At 37.8% G+C, this 21,230-nt stretch overlaps 1 protein-coding gene across 20 annotated transcripts in view; it reads right to left on the reverse strand.

Moving 5' to 3' along the window:
- The window catches only part of CD36 (CD36 molecule), a 39,939-nt gene extending 33,617 nt beyond the window's left edge, over positions 1-6,322 (reverse strand). For 3 of the 20 annotated variants that reach the window (XM_040548623.1, XM_040548577.1, XM_040548575.1), the window contains exons 1-2: positions 5,205-5,323; positions 4,082-4,160 (exon numbers count right to left, since the gene is read on the reverse strand). The gene's annotated coding sequence lies outside the window, so the exon portion shown is untranslated. Of the gene's footprint in view, positions 1-4,081; positions 4,161-4,422; positions 4,810-5,204; positions 5,430-5,978 lie in introns of those variants that run through there. The other 17 variants (XM_040548643.1, XM_040548550.1, XM_040548580.1 and 14 more) reach the window with 15 other exon arrangements.
- Between the last annotated feature and the right edge of the window lie 14,908 nt (positions 6,323-21,230).

The raw sequence follows: 21,230 nt of genomic DNA on the forward strand, positions 1-21,230 counted from the left end.
AAGAAAATGTAATGAGAAAAGTTCAAAATATTTACCACCTGACATTAGTGAATAGTTTTGAAAAAGACTGCAGTAGATTGTTGTAGCTTTTTGCCCACCTCACATCATAAACTTTTACTGTAGATGTGTTGTCCTTCAAGGCTTTCCAGTGTATGCCCTAAGGCATACTCCAACCTCACAACAGCAATGTGCACTTGCAGCTCAGAAGGCCATCTGTGTCCTGGGCTGCATCAAAAGAGGCATGACCAGCAGGGAAAGGGGGAGGATTGACCCCCTCTACTCTGCCCTCGTGAGGCCTCACCTGGAGTACTGCATCCAGGTTTGGGGACCCCAGCACAAGAAGGTTGTGAAGCTGTTAGAGCAAGTCCAGAGGAGGACCACAAAGAGGCCTGGAGCACCTCTTCTAAGAAGAAAGGCTGAGAGCTCTGGGGCTGTTCAGCCTGAAGAGAAGGCTCCAGGGAGACCTCACTGTGGCCTTTCAATACTTAAAGGAGTCTTATAAAAAAGATGGAGAGGGACTCTTTCTTTGGGTAGATAATGATAGGACAAGCGGGAATAGTCTTAAACTAAAAGAGAATAGATTTAGAATAGAGGTTAGGAAGAACTTCTTTACTCAGAGGGTGGTGAGGCACTGGAACAGGTTGCCAGAGAAGCTGTGGTTGTCCCATCCCTGTAGGTGTTCAAGGCTAGGTTGGATGGGGCCTTGGCCATCCTGATCTAGTGGGTGGCGTCCCTGCCTATGGCATGGGGGTTGGAACTAGATGATCTCCAAGGTCCCTTCCAACCCAAGCCATTCTATGATATCAAGTAGCCTTTGGCCTGCTTCAACATGAAAAAAAAGATCCTCCCAAAGATGCATTAATACCTGATCTCCCATCACAAGAGCTTGGAAAAACATTCTAAACTGCTATGTAGCTATACACTAGTGTCTCCTAACTGCAGTTTTCCCAGCTCTGTGAAAAGTGTTAGGACCTAAGATATTGTCCCTTGTGATTCTCAATGTATCCTGATGATATGGAAGCCATGTTAAATACCATTTTAAGAAGGTATTAAGACTCACGCCAGCTTGGCAGCAGTACAGTGGAAACAGTGTGATATATTTGGCTCCTGCCAGTGATGTGTGTCTCTATAAAACTGTAACTAAGTTCTTTAAAGGCAAAATGAGTGATAGAAAACCCAGCAGCTATTTCAGTTCATTTTTACCCAGAAATACATATTCTGCGCTCCTCTTAGCATGCATACACTGCTGCCTTTCTCAGTCCTCAAAATTACAGTTAAAAATATCTTTAAGTGATTTTAGCAGGAGAATCAGGTGAAGAAAGCATAAGAGAGGTAATGATAAAGCCAACTTTTACTCTTCCACTCCCATGGGTTCATGTGAGTCATTCAGAATGTAGGCAGGAAGGAAGTTTTTAGAACTGAACCAATACAGAAAATGTAATATAACAACTCAACATTCTGAGTGAGTCTGAAGCAGCACAGAGTCTGTTATCCGAAGGACTATGTCATCCTGTTATTGCTAGAGACTTTTCGCTCTGAAAGCTAAGGAGGGCACAAAGAGGAGGCTTCTATTGTAAGGGAGAAAATTTTTGAAAGCAGGTATCTTTTGAAAGTCAAGATAAATTTAATAAATCTTGTCCCCACTTGGACATGTTCCACTTTTTTCAAAACTCTGCTCCTTGGCTTAGAAGCCACAGAATAATGGAGTAATTCAAAAACTCCTTCACTGCTGCAATACCTGATTGGGAAATAGTCACCATAATGAATCATCCCAAACAGGCAGTGGCAGTGACTCCGATGAATGACTGGATAGTCCTTATACTAGCTTTTGCCCTTCCAGCTACACCATAATTTTGACAGTGTAATAGTTAAGGACAACATACTTAGAAGTTACTTCCAATGAATGAAGAGGTAATTTTAAGGTCGTTTTTTTGGTGACTTCTCTAGTGATGGAGACCTGTCAAATTGACATGCTTTTTTTTCAGTTGACATATTCCAGACCTGGAGAGATATCCTTGATCTGAGCAACACACAAATCTTCGCCAGGACTTTACTTCTGCCACAAACACAAAGCATTAAAGCCATATTACAAGCCCATATCCAGAAAAAAAAAAAAAGAAAAAAAAAAAGAAAAAGAAAAAAAAAACACTCGCCTGCTCGCCCTCAGGCCAACCATAGAAGAAAGCTTTATCTAAACAGTCCCATGTCCTGGGACGATTCCCCAGTCCCACTTTGAGAATCAGAACCAGTAATTGGGATAGTATCAGGAGATCCAGACCTCTGCCAGGGAGGCGGAACTCTTCCAAAAGAAAGGGCAACATAGAAAATCATTTGGACAAAGTCCAGAAAAAAGCCCTTCCTTATCAAGCTTTGTCCCTCAAGGAGAAATCTCAGCGACTACAGCAGTGGCAGTGCAGAACTAATGGAAACACTCTCAGAAAACCAGATTTTCCACTTCAGCTGGCAGCAGCAGTTCTGGGTCTTGCCTACCAGTCTGCGTAAAGAAGCAGTACTCAGACTGTTTTCAAGAAAATGTTCTCCAACTGCCAGGGAGTTTTTTACCTTTTATAAACTTTCCCTGTGGACCTGGTGAGCTAGGCTTCAATTATACAACTTTATACAACAGAAACTTTTAATATGTTTTCTTATAGTAAAGGAGGTGGGGGTTTTTTGTTTGTTTGTTTATTTTCTGCTTGAAGTATTAATGTGCTAATTTTGTGAGCATGGCAATGAAAGATCTTTCAACTTTTTTATATCTTACTTGAAAAGATATTTAATTATTACAATCCAAATATATAACATAGATCACAAGCACACACACACAAGCACACACAACACACACAAAAAATGAAAATATAAAATTGTCTTTGCTACAAGAGATACCTTGGCAGCAGTTAAAGATCTAGAGAGATTACGAAAATATATGAAGAGTTATTGCATGTTAGGAAACATTAACAACTATGAAGAACAGATCAGTAGAAAAAGTTCTAGTGGTGATTTCTGTACTTTAGCAGTGAATGAAATACTCAGCTAACAGATACCCTGAACTTCTCCAATTACATACTTTTCCAATGCTAAGATCTGACATTATACTTTCAGATGAAACCACATTACAGAAATATGCATATAACTATCAGTTACACAAAAAGCAGTTCCAAAATGTAATAACTTGGAAAAAAAAAATTACTTTTCTGACCATTTTCATGGCTGTGCCCATAATATAAATGTTTATGAAGTATAACTTGAGAACAGAAAAAAGTCCCTAACACTGGACAACTACAGACTACACTTCTTATATAAATAAGGCATTTTTACCAAATTTATTTTCTTTTAAACCTAAGTTAATATCATAGTGATTACATCATCTATGAAAGAATCAGATCATTAAAATAGCACAAGTTATTAGTATTTACCTTGTCTTGAAGGTTTTCCCAAACTAAATGATTCTAAGGTTTTATGATTATTCTATACTTACTGAGCTGATCTCAGGACTTCATGTCAAAATGAATTTAAGATATGTTACATCAGCATCTTTATTGGACATGAATTATAATTTTAAATCTACACAGACATGTAAATTTACTGCCTATTCCTGTGTTTAATAATTATGTCAGTATTTTCATGTCGATTCATAATACATATAAAATGTATGCATTTAAGATCAGCCATACACTTGATATTTCTTTTCTTTTATATTTGTATAATAAATGCATATAGTCCTTTGTATCACAGACTTTTATGTACAAAATAATGATTCACAAGCAAATAATTATATATACTTCTAATAAACAGTTTAATCTTTGACTATTTTCCTTTTAATTGTAACTTGTAATTAGCAATATATTAATATACAATTAAATATTTTGATTAATATTATATTTACTCTTGCTAAATTTTTGTAAATAGGCTCTTTATATAATTTTAAACAAGCAAGAAATAGAGGCTGAATTATATCTGTCTTTGATCTTAATAATTCTAATATATAAGAGTATAGGATGCAATAGCATGCTCACAAGATACTAATACAATGTCCAGCTCTGTGCTGATAAACTGCATTTAGTTCAAGAGTAGGTTTACATACCTGTATGGAGGAAGACCTGCTCTCACAACCCTTGCCACCAGGAGCTGCAGAGTTGCAGAAGAGCTGGCTAAGTTAGCTCCTTATCCACAGGAAAAAAAAAAAAAAAAAAAATGCTGTAGCAACCCGATAGCAACCTAGGCTGCCCTATGAGTACATTGACTATCAGTCAGAAAGAGAAAAAGAAAGTTGCAGAGACCTTCTAAACTCCTTACTGTCTCAAGTGATAAGAAAGTGGCATGACTTCTGAGTCAAAATTAACACTCTTTCACCCTTCTGCTTTGCAAGAAAGACTAGCACCAAAAAGTCCTTTCAACATCAGCCTCTGCCTCTGAGCTCCTTACCCTCTGCAATAACCCAACACTTCGAGGCAATGTATCAGGTCCCTGTTGACAATCCAGAACAAGCCTAATTGACTTTGGTCTTTGCAATAACTCTTTGCAAACTCAGTCTAAATTCTAGTTAATCCTCACAAGACTCTGGAAGACAGGTAAGGAGTTTCATACTAGATATAACTCTTCAGATTTGGGCTATTATACTTGGTTACATAAAGCAAAAAGGTCAGAATGAGGGATCGCAGCCGTGCATGCAGCTGTTCGAATTCATGGGATTTTCTAATGACTTTTGCAGGCTTTGATACAGAGCTTTGTTGTCTAAAAGAACGTATAAGTCAAGTGACAGTGTTATTGCTTCCTTCTGCCTTCCTTTTTGGATCCTTGCAAGATCCTTTTATCATAGCAGTGATGAATTGTTAAGGTTTTTAGTAATCTGGGGATTTGAACAACAGATTGAGGCACCTCCTTCCAGACAGTTACAGCAAATAGCAACAGAGGGCAGCCTGTCTGCGATGGACTTTCATAATTAAAACAAAAGTTGTTCCAGAGGGTTAACAGCACCCTGAGGTGAGTTAGTATGACAAGAACTATAAAGCTACTTGCCACGTGTAGTAGCTCAAGAGGCACCCAATGGCATAAAACTCTTCTCTTTACCTTGTTTTCTATGATGCTCCATCTCTAGTTAGTCAGAAAACGAAGAAACAACAGAAAGGAAGGGAAAAAATATTCCAGAAATCTCCATTCATGGATATTTTCTGACCTATTCACTTATGTAAATGCTGTTTTTCTACCTTTGGTCTTTTTGGAGTCCTGTTGGTGGCTTCCTGTGTGGCTTTTACAGCTGCAGCCTCCAGTTTGTTGCCAGACTTCCCCTCTGTCTTCCTTTCTATATGTGCTTCCTTTTACTTATGTTTCTTTCCCAGATAATCTCCTCCCTCCTCCAGCTCCCTGCATATCTCTCCCACCTTCCACCCTATCATCTCGGCACTCATTCCTCCATCAAGAATCTCCTCTCATCTGTCTCCTCCCTCACCAAATCATCCTCTAGTTTTTCTTTCCCCACTTCCAGAATTTACAGCTTTGCATCAATTCCGACCTTGTCCCTTGCCATTAGCATTTATATTATAGAGATATTCTATGATATTTTACCAAATCTCTCATGTTACTTTTTTTTCTCTCTTCTCCTACTTCCCTTCCCTCTGCCTGAAGTCCTGGTATATGTCTCCTCACACTATCACTTAATCAAAAGCTGATTGCAACTGAAAGACAGTTTTATCAGTGCTCTTTAGTACACAGATGAATCTTATAATAAAAGGTTAATTATAAATAATGATTAGTGATTGGTGTCTTAATCCTGTAATGTGTTCTTGTTTGTGTTCCTTCCTAAGGCCTCAGAATAATAAAACTCATGATGTTCCTGCCCCCAACCTTTTCCCTGCTCAGCTGTCATTCAGCACTCTTTTTGAAGTCCTCCAACTCCTAAGAAAATGATTCTTGATACACATACACATACACAAAGATGCAGATGTGCCAGGTAAGGAAAAGGAACTTTACACTCCACTTACCTGCACCAGAACTGAGGCAGGATTGAAGAAGAGGCTGGGAACAGCTTGGACTTCTCTGAATATGGAAACAGATTCAGTGCAGGAGTAGAAATTTTGGACTACCAAAAACAGTGCTGTGTCCTTCCATCCCACAACAGCTAAAAAGGAAAGGGAGTGTATCCTTCCCCTCTGTCTTATGCTTTGAGAAGTCGGAGCACTCGTTAGTGTTAGGCATTTAAAAACAATTCTTAAAATTACATAGGAAAAAGATTACAGAATTGTAAACATGCCATCACAACATGAAGCACCCCAGGCATGTTTGTGGTGGAGTGCACACCCTCTGTCTAATTATACGCAGGCTTCTCCGTTTGGGGCAAAAAGTAACAATAGTCACTTATCAGATTCCCAAAATGGTATTGGAGAGGATTCAGCCTGACACTCCCAAGCCTTTCTGGGTAATAGCAGCCACAGGATTACAGACACATAAGTGCTCATTCCCTCCAGCTTCTGGCAACCATTTCTTCCATCCTGCACTCTGCTTGGTTAGTGGCTTTCTAACTAGGTTTTCACCAGTCTTTCCTTCACAATTCCTTTATTCAGCTGCCAGATTCTAACACACACTTCATCCCCCTTACCTAAACCTTGCTATCAAGCTGCCTGCCCATCTCTTGTGGGATAAATGTTCACCATGTCACTACAGTACCTTTAGAAGTTTTGGGTGTGAAGGCTGCAATCACCATAGCAGCATTGCACCTTAATGCAACAGAGAAATTCCTAACCCAACCAAATTTAAGCATTATGCATTCCTGCATGTATACAGGAACATGTATAAAGGTGCATTGTTTCAAATTCAAAGCATGTCTCCAGAGATTTGGTCTGTAGCTGAGCTCTCTTGCCTCTTGCAACCTTGCCTATTGCCATTTTCCATCATGCAAACACCCTGAAAAGTACTGCCTTCTCCTTGGAAAATGCCATGTGTGCCTCACACTGAAACACATGTGGCTTGTCAGGTTTGTGCCTACACAAGCCTTTGAAACTGTGTTATGGGTCTCCACACAGGCTTTGCCATGCTATACTTTTCATACCATTCAGGTTTCTCACTTGAAGAATGGGGCAGTAATATAGACCTATTTCTTTGGCATGTGCCACACTTAGTGTATTGCTTAAATCAGTTTTTCAGAGGTGCTATAGCCTTCTTTAATGTGGCTACTGTATTTCTACATAGCCTTCTTTTCTTCTGATGAAATTTGTTCATGAACAGACTCCCAACTTTAGAACTATGCCTCATCTAAGTACTATTTTGATACTTCTTGTATAATTCACATTGTAATTTATTAATTTTTATTAATAGAGTCCCTGACAGTCTCAAAAGTCATAGGTAAAGATGTAAACAGAAACTTTTACAATTCTGACATTTTTTTTGCATGTTCAAGAGTTACATAGTAGTCTGAATTTAGAAGCAGCAAGGTGATGTAGTTCCTTGTTCAACTAAAACGCATCCCTGAAAGATTTACCCAGACAACTGAGCATTCACAGTAAGTCCTCATAGAGTTCACAGGGAAGCTGGGAGAGCTGGCAACAGTGTGGAGCCTTGGTGGTGAGATTGGAAACTCCCGTGTATTGAAACAAAATGTCAGAGTACTAATTTTCCCTAGGCTGGTTGCCTAGACCTGCTGCCTATGAGCCCAGAACTGGTGACCAGCAATTGTCCTCTTTTCCAGGTGGGTCTGGATGTATTTGGTGCCATAAAGAGTCAGAACAAGCACCAAGCCATAGGAATTAATAAGAATTTACATAAGTGAATTAAGGCAGTTAAAAGAATATATATACGGAAGTAGAAAATCAGGCCCCAGAAGTTCTGTGTTATTCTTCAATTTTTTCTGTGATAAAGTCCATTTGTGTTCATATTAAATCTCCGCATGGCTAAAATCACTATCTCAGCTTTATTTCTGTAAACCAAACACTGCAATATACTAATGTACATACATCCTAAAAATGTTCTTTTCAAAAGTAAAAGTGATGCTAGATACCTTCAAATTTAGGTAGCTGATTTATGAAAATTGCTATTAGTCCCCTGGAAAATCAGATCTCTTTTAGTTGCAAGTAACGTGTTTCCCAAAACAGAGTAGCATTGCCCAAAACTGAAAAAAAAAAAAAAAAAAAAAAAAAAAAGTTTACCATTTATCAAAAGAAAAAAAAAAGCAATTTGTAGTTGGCTGTATTAGTCATATTCTTGGTATTTGCACATACTTTGCAGACAGGGTATTTATAACCAGCAATCCAAAAGAACCTCTACTCCTGTTGCTTCAGTAAACTGCATCAGTCATTAATCTACTAGTCTGGAGGTGTATTGTGTGTATTGTGCTGTTTGTGCATCCATGATAGTTCAATGTGTTGAATGCAACCAGACTTACAGGGCCAAACTGGGCATCATTCAGAATCTAAGCCCAGCCAACTCAGCCCCTCTGATATCTGAGGACAGGCTGGAATGCAGGCAAGTTTACCTCCTACCAAACGTTTTTTACCCTTTAACACAACATATATAAAAGCTATAAGAACCACAGATCTCGTTGTTACATTTCTGAAATAAAGTTTTCCTTAAGGAAATACACAAGTGTCTGTAATTTCCTTGTTTCCTTGAGGCAGCATTCCCCTGTGAGTTGACAAGCATTAGGAGTTTGTATCTATTTAAAACTTGAATAAACATTGGTTGTTTTTGTTTTGATTTGTTTTGTTTTTCAAAGTTTAAAAGTTTAAACAGCTCAATGACCTTTTCCTTTACGGAATATGCAGGCTTTCTAATTAATGAGAAGCCGAAATAACAACTTCTGTTCAAAATCCTCTGCTATTTGCATGATTATCATTGTCAGAATGTGGACACCAGTGTGAAGAATGGAAATCTGTATATCTTGTGCTCAAAGACGATCTGCTCTACTGGACAGTGGTAATGCACACTGATAGTTGTTAAATTGGGAAGATACTGAATAAAATGTCACAAGAATGCTTCTTGCACTTTGTGAGGACTTGGAACTACCGTTTTAGTCTCTAATGGCTCTGGCAGAAATTGTGGGAAGAACAGCAGCTGATGTGAAGCCGGAAAGTCAAGAGCAAGAAACATATTGGGATTGAGACAGAGCTTGACATTGCACAAGTCATACTTAAGTAAGTGCCAAAAATGACTATTCAGAGGCCAGTAGCCCAAAGATACTTGGCTTCTCTTTTCATTTTAATCATTTTGTTCCAAGCACATGTAAACAATACCTAATTGTAGGAAAGCTGGGAGGAAAATTTTAGCTATAAAGGGTATGTAAAAGGGTAAAGGAAATTCTGATGTTAATAAGGGAGAACAAGGCTGAAGAAGTAGTATTTGAACAGCCTCAAGGGACGAGAAAGAAAATAGACCAGCAATCCTCAAGCATGACTGAGTTGTGGAAGGAAATTAGGAGAAAAGTAAAGATTTAAGAGATACTAAAAATAACAAAGAAAATGAAGAACTAAGCAGAGAGAGAGAGAGAGAGCACTGTGAACATATGAAACAGTAAACCAACAGAAAGACTTCAGGTAATTGACTTTTATGAAATCAGTGTTACCCAATTGGCTCATTGTTTTACTATACATTTGGCATGGCTAAACTCTTATTTATAGAATCAGTTGTTACTATGAGTTGTTACTATCTCTGATTTCATTTCTGAAAAAGAAAGTAAGTTTCTGGTTATTATAGCAATAGGAAAAAAAAAAAAAAAAAAAAACAGAGAAAAATGTATTTTTGTTCTTGTAGCAAAAGCAGTCTCTTAACTCCAGCACTCTAATTCCTGGGGCCTGGAGGTGTTTGTTTGTTTTGAAAATTTCCAATTTTGTAAAACGTTATCAGCATTTGGGGAAACTCTAAAACTATGTTTTAAATATTAAAACCTATTATTTTTATATAATTATTGAGAGAAAATTATCATTTTAAGCTAGAGTTCCTCTTTTCTCTAACTCTAACAGAGTTGTAATAATTTGAAAACTGTACGCATAAAGGAATCCAACTTTACTTTTTTTTTTTTTTTCATAGAGTCATAGAATGGTTTGAGATGGTAAGGACCTTAAAGATCACCTCGTTTCTGCCCTCCTGTCATGGGCATCCAGCCCCACCCAGCCTGGTCTTTAACACTTCCAGGGGATGGGGCAACCTGTTCCAGTGCCTCACTATCCTCAGAGTAAAGAATTTCTTCCTAATATCTAATCTAAATCTTCCCTCTTTTAGTTTAAAGCTGTTATCCCTCGTCTTCTCACTTTATTCCCTGACGAAAAGTCCCTCCCCAGCTTTCCTATAGGGCGCCTTTAGGTACTGGAAGGCCACTATAAGGTCTCCCTGGAGCCTTCTCTTCTCCAGGCTGAAGAATCCCAAACCCCTCAGCCTGTCTTCACAGGAGAGTTGCTCCAGCCCTCCGATCATCCTCTTGGCCCTGCTCTGGACTCACTCTAATATGTCCATTGCCTTCTTGTGCTGGGGGCCCCAGAACTGAACGGCGGGCTCCAGGTGGGGTCTCAAAACAGCAGAGCAGCAGGGGAGAATCAACTCCCTCAACCTGCTGGCCATGCTGCTTTTGATGCAGCACAGGATATGGTTGGATTTCTGGGCTGGAAGTGCACATTTCTGGCTCATGTTCAAGTTTTTGTCCACCAAGTCCCTCTGTGCAGGGCTATTCTCAATTCGCTCACCTTTCAAAAAATAATAATAATAATAATAATAATAATGAGAAATGGCATGAATCAGGGTTGTCTTAGAAATTCTTAAATAATGGACAGATGTTTACTTAAAATACAATATTACTTCCATAAAGTGCCTGGAGATGTATTCCCTCCTCTGTTTTCACTAGAGATCTGTTACATTTCCATGGGGTGTTTTGTATCTCTTTTTTTTTTTTTTTCCCCTTTTTTTTTTTTTGACTCACAAGGCTTTTGGACACACCTTCTGAATGTCCTTGTAAAAGAAATTCCTTTTCTTGCAGATTTCACTTCACACAAATGCAGGAAATTATTATCATAGCAGTTCTATAAACAGCCTTGTTTTGATGGATCGGTATTTCTGATTCTTCTAACCTTGATTTTCTGCTAATCAAGCTGAAAACTTAAGAAAATGTTCTGGAGTTTACAGCTATTTTCAACAGCATCTACAGAAACAGCTATTCTTTTAAAATGTTCTGAACTAAGTAAATGAAATCCAATTTAAAAACACTGCTTATGAGAAAAACATTCTGTTGCTATATTGCACAGTTTCTCTGCATAGAGAAGTCAGTAAGTGAACAAAACAAGAAACACAACACTTAATCACAAAGCAGACAGGCCTGACCTTGTCTCAGTCATTAAATGTGAGGGAGGATTTCTCAATTTGTTATTTATTTTTTAATGCATCACCCATTTCTAGCATCTTGTCACCCATCTAACAATTATAAATTGTCACACACAATTGCTGCCTAAATCAGCAATTACTTCAAACTATGTATGTGATTTGACATAGTCCTATTTCAAAAGAATAGTTCCATCACAGCTGATGGAAAAAGAAACTTATCAACACAGTAGCTGAAATCAAACATCTTCATTGTAAGCTATGCTTGAATATGGAAAAAAAAAAAAAAAAAAGCAAACGAGAAAAAAACTTACAATAGTAATAAAGCTGTTTTAACTCATCAAAGTATTGATGAGTATCAAAAGTATTTACTTATGACTTAATTAAGCAATTGTATTATTTATCACAAGCCAGTTAATACTAATTTTGATGATCATAAAAATGTCTGCAACTGTCTTGAAAAGATTGACTTACATCCATGTGTGATAAATAGATATGTGCACATTTGCATTGTAAATCCTGGTGTATTTAAGGGGTAAAGGAACAAACAAAATTTTGAAAGTACATTTGTTTTCTCATGCCATGAGAGCTTCTAGAAGTATTTTATTTTTCATTTTTTTTTGGTGAAGAGCAGGGGACACCTGTGCTACCGTCATTATTTTTCAAATTTTCCTTGTGTTTGTTTAATTAAGGCAAGGCTGAACTGTTCAACAGCATTAAATGTTACTACACTCCAAGTTTTCCATATTGTGTAAACTACTTCTCATCATTTCTCAAGTTATGCCTTCAACAAAACATAAGAGTAGTACAACAAAACATAAGAGTAGTACTAAAATGGCAGTTCTGACTGTTGACTACAAACCCTATCCTTCCTTCCCTCCCTCCTCCACACATCTCTTTAAATGATGGCTTTCCTGATAACTGTGATGAAGAAAGTACTGAAGTAACTGAGGCTGAGCAGATAGGAACAAGAACTGACTTAATACTTTTTCTCTCATTGTCAGCATGAAATCTTAATGTTAAATAGGGTGCTCCAACTCAGGTGTGTTTTTTTGTTGTTGTTGTTGTTTTGTTTTGTTTTTTTTTTATTATCTATAGCTGGGGCCACCTCTGAATACTGATGAGTTAAAGAGATTGGAGGTGGAGGTGAGAACTGGCATTTTTCTATTCTCCATATTTTGCTTACTTTTAAAGAAAGCTGAAAGCTCAATTACAGGATCTGTAGTTGAACTGTTCTGTATTCAGGAGTGATTAATAAAGAAAAGCTAAAGAATTTTTTACTTCAGTGAGAGCTGTGAGCCATTGTTGAAGTTCAAATTGTTATTTGAGTGTCTAGATTATGATTTTTATGTTAAATGACATAAAACAAAATCTAAGTCCATAAAGCATGTTTAAGTATAGACCCAAACTGGTGCAATAAACCCACTCTCTTTTTGTCAAATATACCAATATATTCTTTTGTTCCCAAAACACAGGAAAATATCTTCTTGTTGGCTGGGGCAGAAACCTCAATTCACAACAGTAAGTCCAGTATCTGGTGCCGTGAGTATCGTGTTAGGAATTCTCCAGTTCAGTCAGAATGTTAAATTAATACATTTAGATAAATCCTTGCCTTAATTATTTAAATGATCGATTGTAAGGCAAAGTCCTGAAATCCTTTCTGGCAAAGGGAGTTTATCTGAGAAACAATACAATAAAAAGTGTTCAAAGTCTTTCAGAATTGAAAGAGAGTCTGGGAAAACATGATGGAAAATGATTAACCAAAAAAAAAAAAAACGCTATCTGAGACAGAAAATGGGGATACTACTGTACAGTATGCCATGTCATTGTAAATTTTTTTTAACTTATTTTTATTTATGTGGGGTAGAAGCTGTTAAAATTTAATGCAGAAAAACCCTGGAGCATTTACATTTTATACTTCAGGTCTTAGAGATAAATCAAAACATCAGAGGATTAAACCATTGTTTAGAATTTACACTAAATTATACAGGGAGTAGATTAAGATAATATTGTTGACATATGATAATTTTAGCAATTCTACCAACAGCTGAAAGCATGCAGAAAAAAAAAAAAAAAAAAAAAAAAATCACAACGTTAGAGGTGAAATTAAAAACACAAAGCAGAACTTTTCTGGTCGTTGATATCTGCAAAGCCTCTCAGTTTCCTGGTGGAGATGGGCCATTTGCTGGGAAACTGTACGAGCACCCCTGGCAATACAGGGCACGTTTCAAACTGTAAGAGGTGTTATTGGGCAGCAGGCCAGAGAGGCAGGTAGAAGGGAGGTAAGAAAGAGAAGGCACTGAAGAAAGGCTCAGCATTGTGAATTTCCAAAATCAACTGGAAAATTCTGCACTTTACCACTATTAGAGTAACATAAATACACAAGCATGGACGTTCATAAAACTTCCATTAAAAAATACAAGAATCCCCAACCATTACAAGGAAGCACAATGGTTTTACAGCCAAAGAAGACAGCTGGTATGAGCAGACATCTTAAAGGGAAGGGCTGCACAAATCACTTGACAGAGGAGGAAACAAGTATGCATGAAAGGGGAGCCCACAGCAATGCAAAAGTTTGTTAAGTTGGTAAAAGTAGGCAGTCATCTCCTGTTAGTAATCATATCTTCTTCTGCCAAGGTGAACATTTTAACAGCCATTCTAAAATCTTGGATTCTTGCCTTCAGAACATTTTGACTTCAGCTATATGAAGGTTAAGGCCTAGCTTCTCCCCTGCAGTTCAACAACAAGGTGTTTCAGACCACAGAGTGAAATGGGGCAGGCTGAAAAGGAATATGCACTTTGATCTCCAGTTGCCAAGATTACATCCTTAGCTATCAGTCTCCTACACAGACACACAGAGACACACACACACACACACAAAATAAAATAAAAAAGGACATTTGCCAAGAGCACAAGAATGACCTGGCACCTGTGCTTAATTTCATCACATTTCTTTAGGAGTCTATCCCAGTCCTACAACCTGCTCTGCAACCTGACTGTTTCAAAATATTACTTATAATCTTGGTTTATGTCAGACTATGAAGAATTGCCTTTGGAACTACTTACACTTCTTCTTAGCTTCTTACCTAACATTTAAATAGCTTAAGTTGAAATGATCTTTATCTCAATTGTGAAATTATTTTAATTTGATTAGGAAGCTGACCATATTTTTGAATATCCAGTCTTCTAGATCCATATTCAAATGCATATGCAAAATAGACCAACATCTAACCAAGTAGTCATATGTCAGTCTTACACAGCACTCAAAAAATATCCTTAATTGAAGCTGAGAGATGATGTGAACTTTCTTCTAGCATAACTCAAGGAAATAGGTAAGTACCAGGGAAGAGTTAATAAAAGCCTCCCCTTTGTTAAGGGAAGTCATGCCTCAGAGTTTTCTTTCAAGAAGTAAGCAAAAGCAGACATGGCAAATCCTGTGTATGCAGTTACTTCAGTTTGAAAAAAATGTCGCAGTTCAGCAGAACAGAAGAGCAGTTCTGGAAGAAAGTTGATAACAAGATTACCTTTATGAAATGTTTTTTGGCTCTTCTGCACATTTTTCAAGCTGTACAGAACTTACATCTTCTACAGATATCCTTCTGTCATTTCAACTCATTTCACTTCAGGACAGCCTGAGAAGTAGTTTGACCAAAAAAAAAATATATATATGAGATAGAAATAGTTGGCAGTGTAGGCATTATGGGCAGATGTTATGATTGCTGGTGGCAGTTTGGCACTCCAACATTGATTTGGTGTGTAGGTGTGCCTCTTTTCATGTATGTAGTAGATCAGGAATCTCTATCTCTAAGGACTGTAACAAGTATCCTCAAAATGACAAGTGGATTAATTAAAGGAGTCACAAAGAGTTTCTCTATGAACACGGTTGAATGAAAGTTGAGCATGTTACTTGTCTGGATTTCTCATTTGATTCTGGAATTACAGAACAGCTACACTGGAATGCTTAGCAGTAGAGTGAGGACTTTCACTCCCATAGTATTTTTCAGAGGACTTAAAAATGCAATTAGTCAAGAATTTCAAGGCTCTAAGAGAGTTGCTTTTGTGATTAATTCAAAATTTGATTTCCTATGAAGATTCTCTTAAAAGGAAAACGGAAAAATCCTATAAAAATAACTGAAATATTCAGGAAATATTCCATTAGCCTTCAAATGAACCATTAATATTTACAACTAATCCCCATCAATTTCATTTATTTCTTTTGTTTCCCTTTTAGCTATTCTTAGCCATTCTTTAACCTTTTAAAGTCAAAAGAGCTTCTATGTGATTTTAAAAACATCCTTCTCCCATAAGACTGACAGCTTCTCTTTCCGTAATTTGGTATTCATGTTTTCTGTCTTCACAGGAACCTGGCTTTCTCCAGTGTTTTTTTGGTGTTGTTTTTTTTTTCTGCATAACTGTCCTAATATTTTCTTTATTCTCTTTTGTATTACAATAATAATCTACTTGTCCTCTTTGCCTCCTTACTGGAATGATATTTTGCTACTTATTTTCACTGACCCCAGTGAATCTCCCTGTGTTCACATAGTCATGTTTCCATCATTTTTAACTTCCAAGAAGATCTCAGGATATCAAGCCAACATAACTGCCTGCTGTATCAGTCCCTGATGGGAGAGATGCTATAAATGTAGTATGGGCATTAATAATAGAATGTGGTGACAAGAACACCAGAAGCCATGGCTAAGCAAAATATCCTCTGGTCTTTTCCCATTAGAATATCTTCTAGTTGCTGCCTTTGAGCTCCCTGGTCCCCAGTTTTTTGATTCTTACTCTGAGCCCAGAAATATCAGACAAACACCTGAAGGGTCAAACACTGGAAGAAGGGCTAAAGAGGGAAAAGAGTGCCAGTGTGAGTTACATAAGAAGGTACAGAATTATCTCAGTCTGAGGAGGAAAGGGAACAGAAAATTAGGCTTCCCTATACTGTCAGTAACACGATTAAATTCCAGCTTTTCCATGGATCTCTTTAGCGACATTTTCAAGTTGCTTGACTCCATACCTTCAAAGATACTTAAGTGTTGGAATGTTCCAAATTCATGTTTATAACATCTCATGTAGTCTCTAGCATGATCTGCATCCCCTTGATATAAAGCAGGGACAAGGGGACAGTTGCATAAACTACACAAGGAAGAAAAGCAGCAAGTACAGGTTAGAAGAAAGGCAGGAAGTACAGGTTAGAAGAAAAGCAGCAAAAAAGGGAATATAGGTGTACCTACATATCTAATCTGATGTCTCTTACAAGAAACATGTCTCATTAAACATAGGTAGTTTAACCATGAGCTCCACTTAGGTTCCTCCTAACTGGGATTGTAGTCAAGATCACCCCCATTTCAAATAAAAATTTTAATTAATACAGATATCCTTCACTTACTTCTGAATAATGAATGGTCTTTCATCTGAATAGTGAATGTGAGCACTGACTGTCTATGTTTAGCACTACTTAGTTCACTCCTTGACTGTTTTGAACTGCTCCAACTAGGTCCAGCACTAAGCATTGTGGATACAGGACAGTTAATGCCACTTGACCTCAGTAGTCTTCACTTGGTTCTGATCCCTTTTGTGTCAGTATCACACACTCCTAGAGGTCCTAGCATTTCAGGCAAGTGAAAAAAGGTTTCTGGTTGGTTGGTTGGTTGTTTTTTTTAGGATGCCTATGATCTCTAAATAGTTATTTAAAGTAATTTAGGTATCACCAGCCTAGATAAATTAATCTCCCTTTCTGCTCCCTGGAGAAAGTTAGGAATCTGGAGAAGCAATTCAGATATCTTCTCTTTTCTATACACTGCAGGAGGAGCTGAAGAGACTAATCTAATCTCATTGCATCTGCTAAATTTCTGGATTTGGGCCCCAAATCTTGGGGTAATTTTCTTCCACACGCTTACGCTGAGGCTGAATGTATACCTAGAGTGAAAGGGACTAGATCAGACAATGATGGCTGTGTGTGTATTTAAGGATGAAACACTAACATTTGGCAATAAGTTTTGGAGGTCTTACTCTGTGTCTTCAACAAAGACAAAAGCCACTGGGAACTTTTTGCCCATATAAGGACATCAACATATCATTCCTCTTTCATTTTTCATTTACTCCAGTGCTAGAATGTGCTTGTTTGCTACACAAAGTTCCTTCTTAGAGCTGGAACACAAGGTCCATTTTTTTTTTTCTTAAAGTATGCAGGAACTGAACTCTTCTTCCAAAATATAAGTATATATAAGAGAGAAAAGCTACACCAACAATACCAAGGGGGCATGAGGTTCCTCAGAAACCAGATTTGAGATTAAGCTTTAGAAGCAAATAATAGTAAATTTGCCTACAAAAATGACCAAAAATGTAGGGTAAATGATCAAAGAACACATTGAAAGGGGAAGTATCAAAAAAGGCACAGATAGTCTATGCATTATGGCTAAGACTCGTGACAGGAAAACCACTAGTCAACTGTCACTTAAATACGAAATTACTTGCAGACACATTCAAGGAAATCCTTAACAGAGTTGATCATTTAGATATCCTAGCGCAATTGTAAAAGGAATGTATGCTTAAAATCAAGCAGAAATTAGTTTTAGGGATTGAGATATTCGTAGTGTTTGGCCTTCAGCCAGTTGGGCCATGGCAGAAAGCACACACACGTGGCTGGTAGCTGTATGTAACGCTTACAGACACAGATAGGTATACACCCCTGCTGGCACTTATGCACAACAACAAATTAAACACCAATGGACAAAGGCAATAAAATGAGTTATTCAGTTTTCATACCAGTGTCACCTAAAGATACTCTTTATGCAGCTGTACAGGGAAGAAGAATATCACTTCTACACTCTCATATATAAGGATATGTGGCAAACTACTGGCCTGTTGCAATATGTTGGGATGTCAGAAGCTATACTCCTTCACCTGCTTGGAAACACAACTGCCCTGCCCAAGATAAACACACACCTGCTTGTTACAGGCTAAGTGATCCTGAAAGGTCCTGGATTTGTGTGTTTACAGACCACCTAAACCAAACTCAACACTAAGCCATCATAAGTTCTTTTCCTCATAAACACTTGTAGAGGTGTCTGTATAAATTATATGAGTACTCACTGTGGATGTGGTAATTGTAGATTTAATTATCTCTGTAAGAATAGTTTAAATACCCATCACAAAGAAAGCCTGAATTATTAGTTTGAAAGCAAGTCATAATTGTGATCATGCTTATCTCGCTGCTCTCCCACATAGTTTTTAAAGAGGTCACAATGCAGTTATAGTGCTCTTTTATTGTGATTCTTATCTCTCTTCCTTTAAGTGGTTTGTTATTATGCATTTAAGAATGTCAGTTAGGTAATTGATAGTTTTTCTAACATTTTATTATGCCACGAGACTAAATCCAGCAGTTTCCTGAGTTGGTGGAGAACTGTTTTACGGTCTTCTATATACACTCTGCTGTTCCAACCTCTTTCACAAATCACTGATTTAAACTGTCTTGTCTATCATTTTAAAGCTCATAAAGCAATAAAATAGCAATAAGATAGTGACCTCGCCTGAGTAAGCAGTGCAATGTTTTTTGATGAGTTGTTATGCTGATAGCTTTTTAGCTCTGTGTTCTCAGGCAGTATGCTCATTTTCAATGGAGGCAAATTGTACTGCCCAAACAGTCACTTGCTCAGCTATTTGAACGAAAAAATTGTTCCCAACTCATGCTGAGAACTTGCTGGGCTATGTCATGGTCTTTTATTTTCAAATAGTTCTGTGGATATTTAAGATTTCCCCAGTTTCTACCCTTGGAGGAGGACATTAAATAAGTGGGTATCCAGTGCACTTCCAGTGAATACACAGTCTGTAGAGAAAAGAATCTGCATTAACATAAAAAGGCTATATATATATATATTTATATATAAATATTCGTGCTTTGCCATTTTTCCAATCAAATCCTCAGAGAACTCACAGTTTCAGCACTCAGATTTCTTCCTCCTGATTCTGTAGAGCCTTCATAATTAGAATCATAAAATAATAGAATATCCTGAGTTGGAAGGGAGCCTCAAGGATCATTGAGTCCAACTCCTGGCTCTACACAACACCAACCAAAAATCAGACCATATGTCTGGGAGCATTGTCCAAAAGCTTTTTGAAGCTTTTTGGTGCCATGACCACTGCCCTGGGGAGCCTGTTCCAGTGCCTCACCACCCTCTTGGAGAAGTTTCTTTTCTTAACAACCAGCCTGAACCTCCCTTGTTGCAGCTCCATGCTGTTCCCTTGAGTCCTGTTGCTGTTCCCAGAGAGCAGAGACCAGCACCTGCCCCTCCGCTCCCTTCGTGGGGAAGCTGTAGACCACCAAGAGGCCTACAATTTCAGACTAAACAGCTCAGATCTTAGCATGAACAGGCCCTAGTCTGTCTAATAAATGGATGTAAACTCAGGTACTCAGTCCCTTTCTGGTCATGGTCACCCCCCATACATACCTGGTATTGACTGATATCAGTAGATGCTTTAAAGTAGGTCCAGTGCAAGTATATAAGCTGAGAAGACTAGACTGCACCTTTGGTAGCTCCATTTATTTTTTGCCACTTCCAAAGCAAATGGTGGTTTCCAGCTTCCAGCTCAATTTCTTTCACTGGGATCAATTTTTGTCCCGCAGTGGAACAGACTCCCCAGGGACGTAGTCATGGCACCAAGCCTGTTGGAGTTTAAGAAGTGTTTGGACTGTGCTCTTAGTCATATGGTCTGAATTTTTGGGTAGACCCGTGTGGTGCCAGGAGTTGGACTTGATGATCCTTGTGGGTCCCTTCCAATTTGGGGTATTCTATGACTCTAATCTAAATACATGTAATGTAAATTCTCTTCATTTGCTGGCAAATTGTTGTCCTCTGACGTTCTTCCTCATCTGTCTCAGGACAACAGCCCATGACTTGTAGAAATCTTTTTATCAACAACCTCTACTCTATCATGAATTTCCCTCTTGTGTTCAGTTCTTTCTCAGGCTTTTATCATTGATGAGGACTGAAAAAAAATAAAATAAAAATCTGTCTCCTAGAAACCTTATTTTTTATTTTTTATTTTTGCAGTATCTTGCAAAACCAACGAATTATAGTAGTCTTAGGTGCTTCTTTTACTTGTACATACATTTTGTTATTTATAAGTAGTGATTTCATTAAAAAGCAATTTGTAAACTAGCAATTAATAGTAATTTATTTCAATTTTCATCCCCATTTTCCTAAATATTTTCTAAATATCATTTACTTTGTTTTTTACTGGAAATTACCATTTTTAAACAGAAATGAAGCATCAGAAAAAGCTCCAGGGAAGGACATTCCACAATATTCACTGACTGTGAATATTGACCCTGAATTTTCTTTTCTAATAGTTAGAATCATAGAATCATTAAGGTTGGAAAAGACCTTCAAGACCATTTGATCCAACCATCCCCCTACCACCAATGTCACCCACTAAACCATGTCACTAAGCACCAACCTTTCCTTAAACACCCCCGGGGACAGTGGGTGACTCTACCACTTCCCTGGGCAACCCGTTCCAATTCCTGACAACTCTTTCTGAGGAGAAATGTCTCCTCATTTCCAACCTAAACCTCCTCTGGCGCAACTTGAGGCCATTCCCTCTAGTCCTATCAGTAGTTAGCTGCTAGAAGAGGCCAACCCCCAGCTCCCCACACCTTCCTTTCAAGTAGTTGTAGAGAGCAATAAGGTCTCCCATGAACCTCCTCTTTTCCAGACTAAACAACCTCATTTTCCTCAGCTGCTCCTCATAAGACTTGTATTCCAGACCCTTTTCCTTTCTCTTCCATTCAGTTACCATGGAGAAAAACTGATGAAAAGACACTTTATGATGTTGCATAATACCATACTTTTATGCCTTTCTTAGTATATTTGATTGAACAAAGTTCATTCAGTCTTTCCATACTAATCATGCATTCTCTTATCAGTCTTAGTCTCTCCTCT

This window comes from Cygnus olor, chromosome 1, assembly GCF_009769625.2.
Source record: "Cygnus olor isolate bCygOlo1 chromosome 1, bCygOlo1.pri.v2, whole genome shotgun sequence".
NCBI classification, from domain to species: domain Eukaryota; kingdom Metazoa; phylum Chordata; class Aves; order Anseriformes; family Anatidae; genus Cygnus; species Cygnus olor.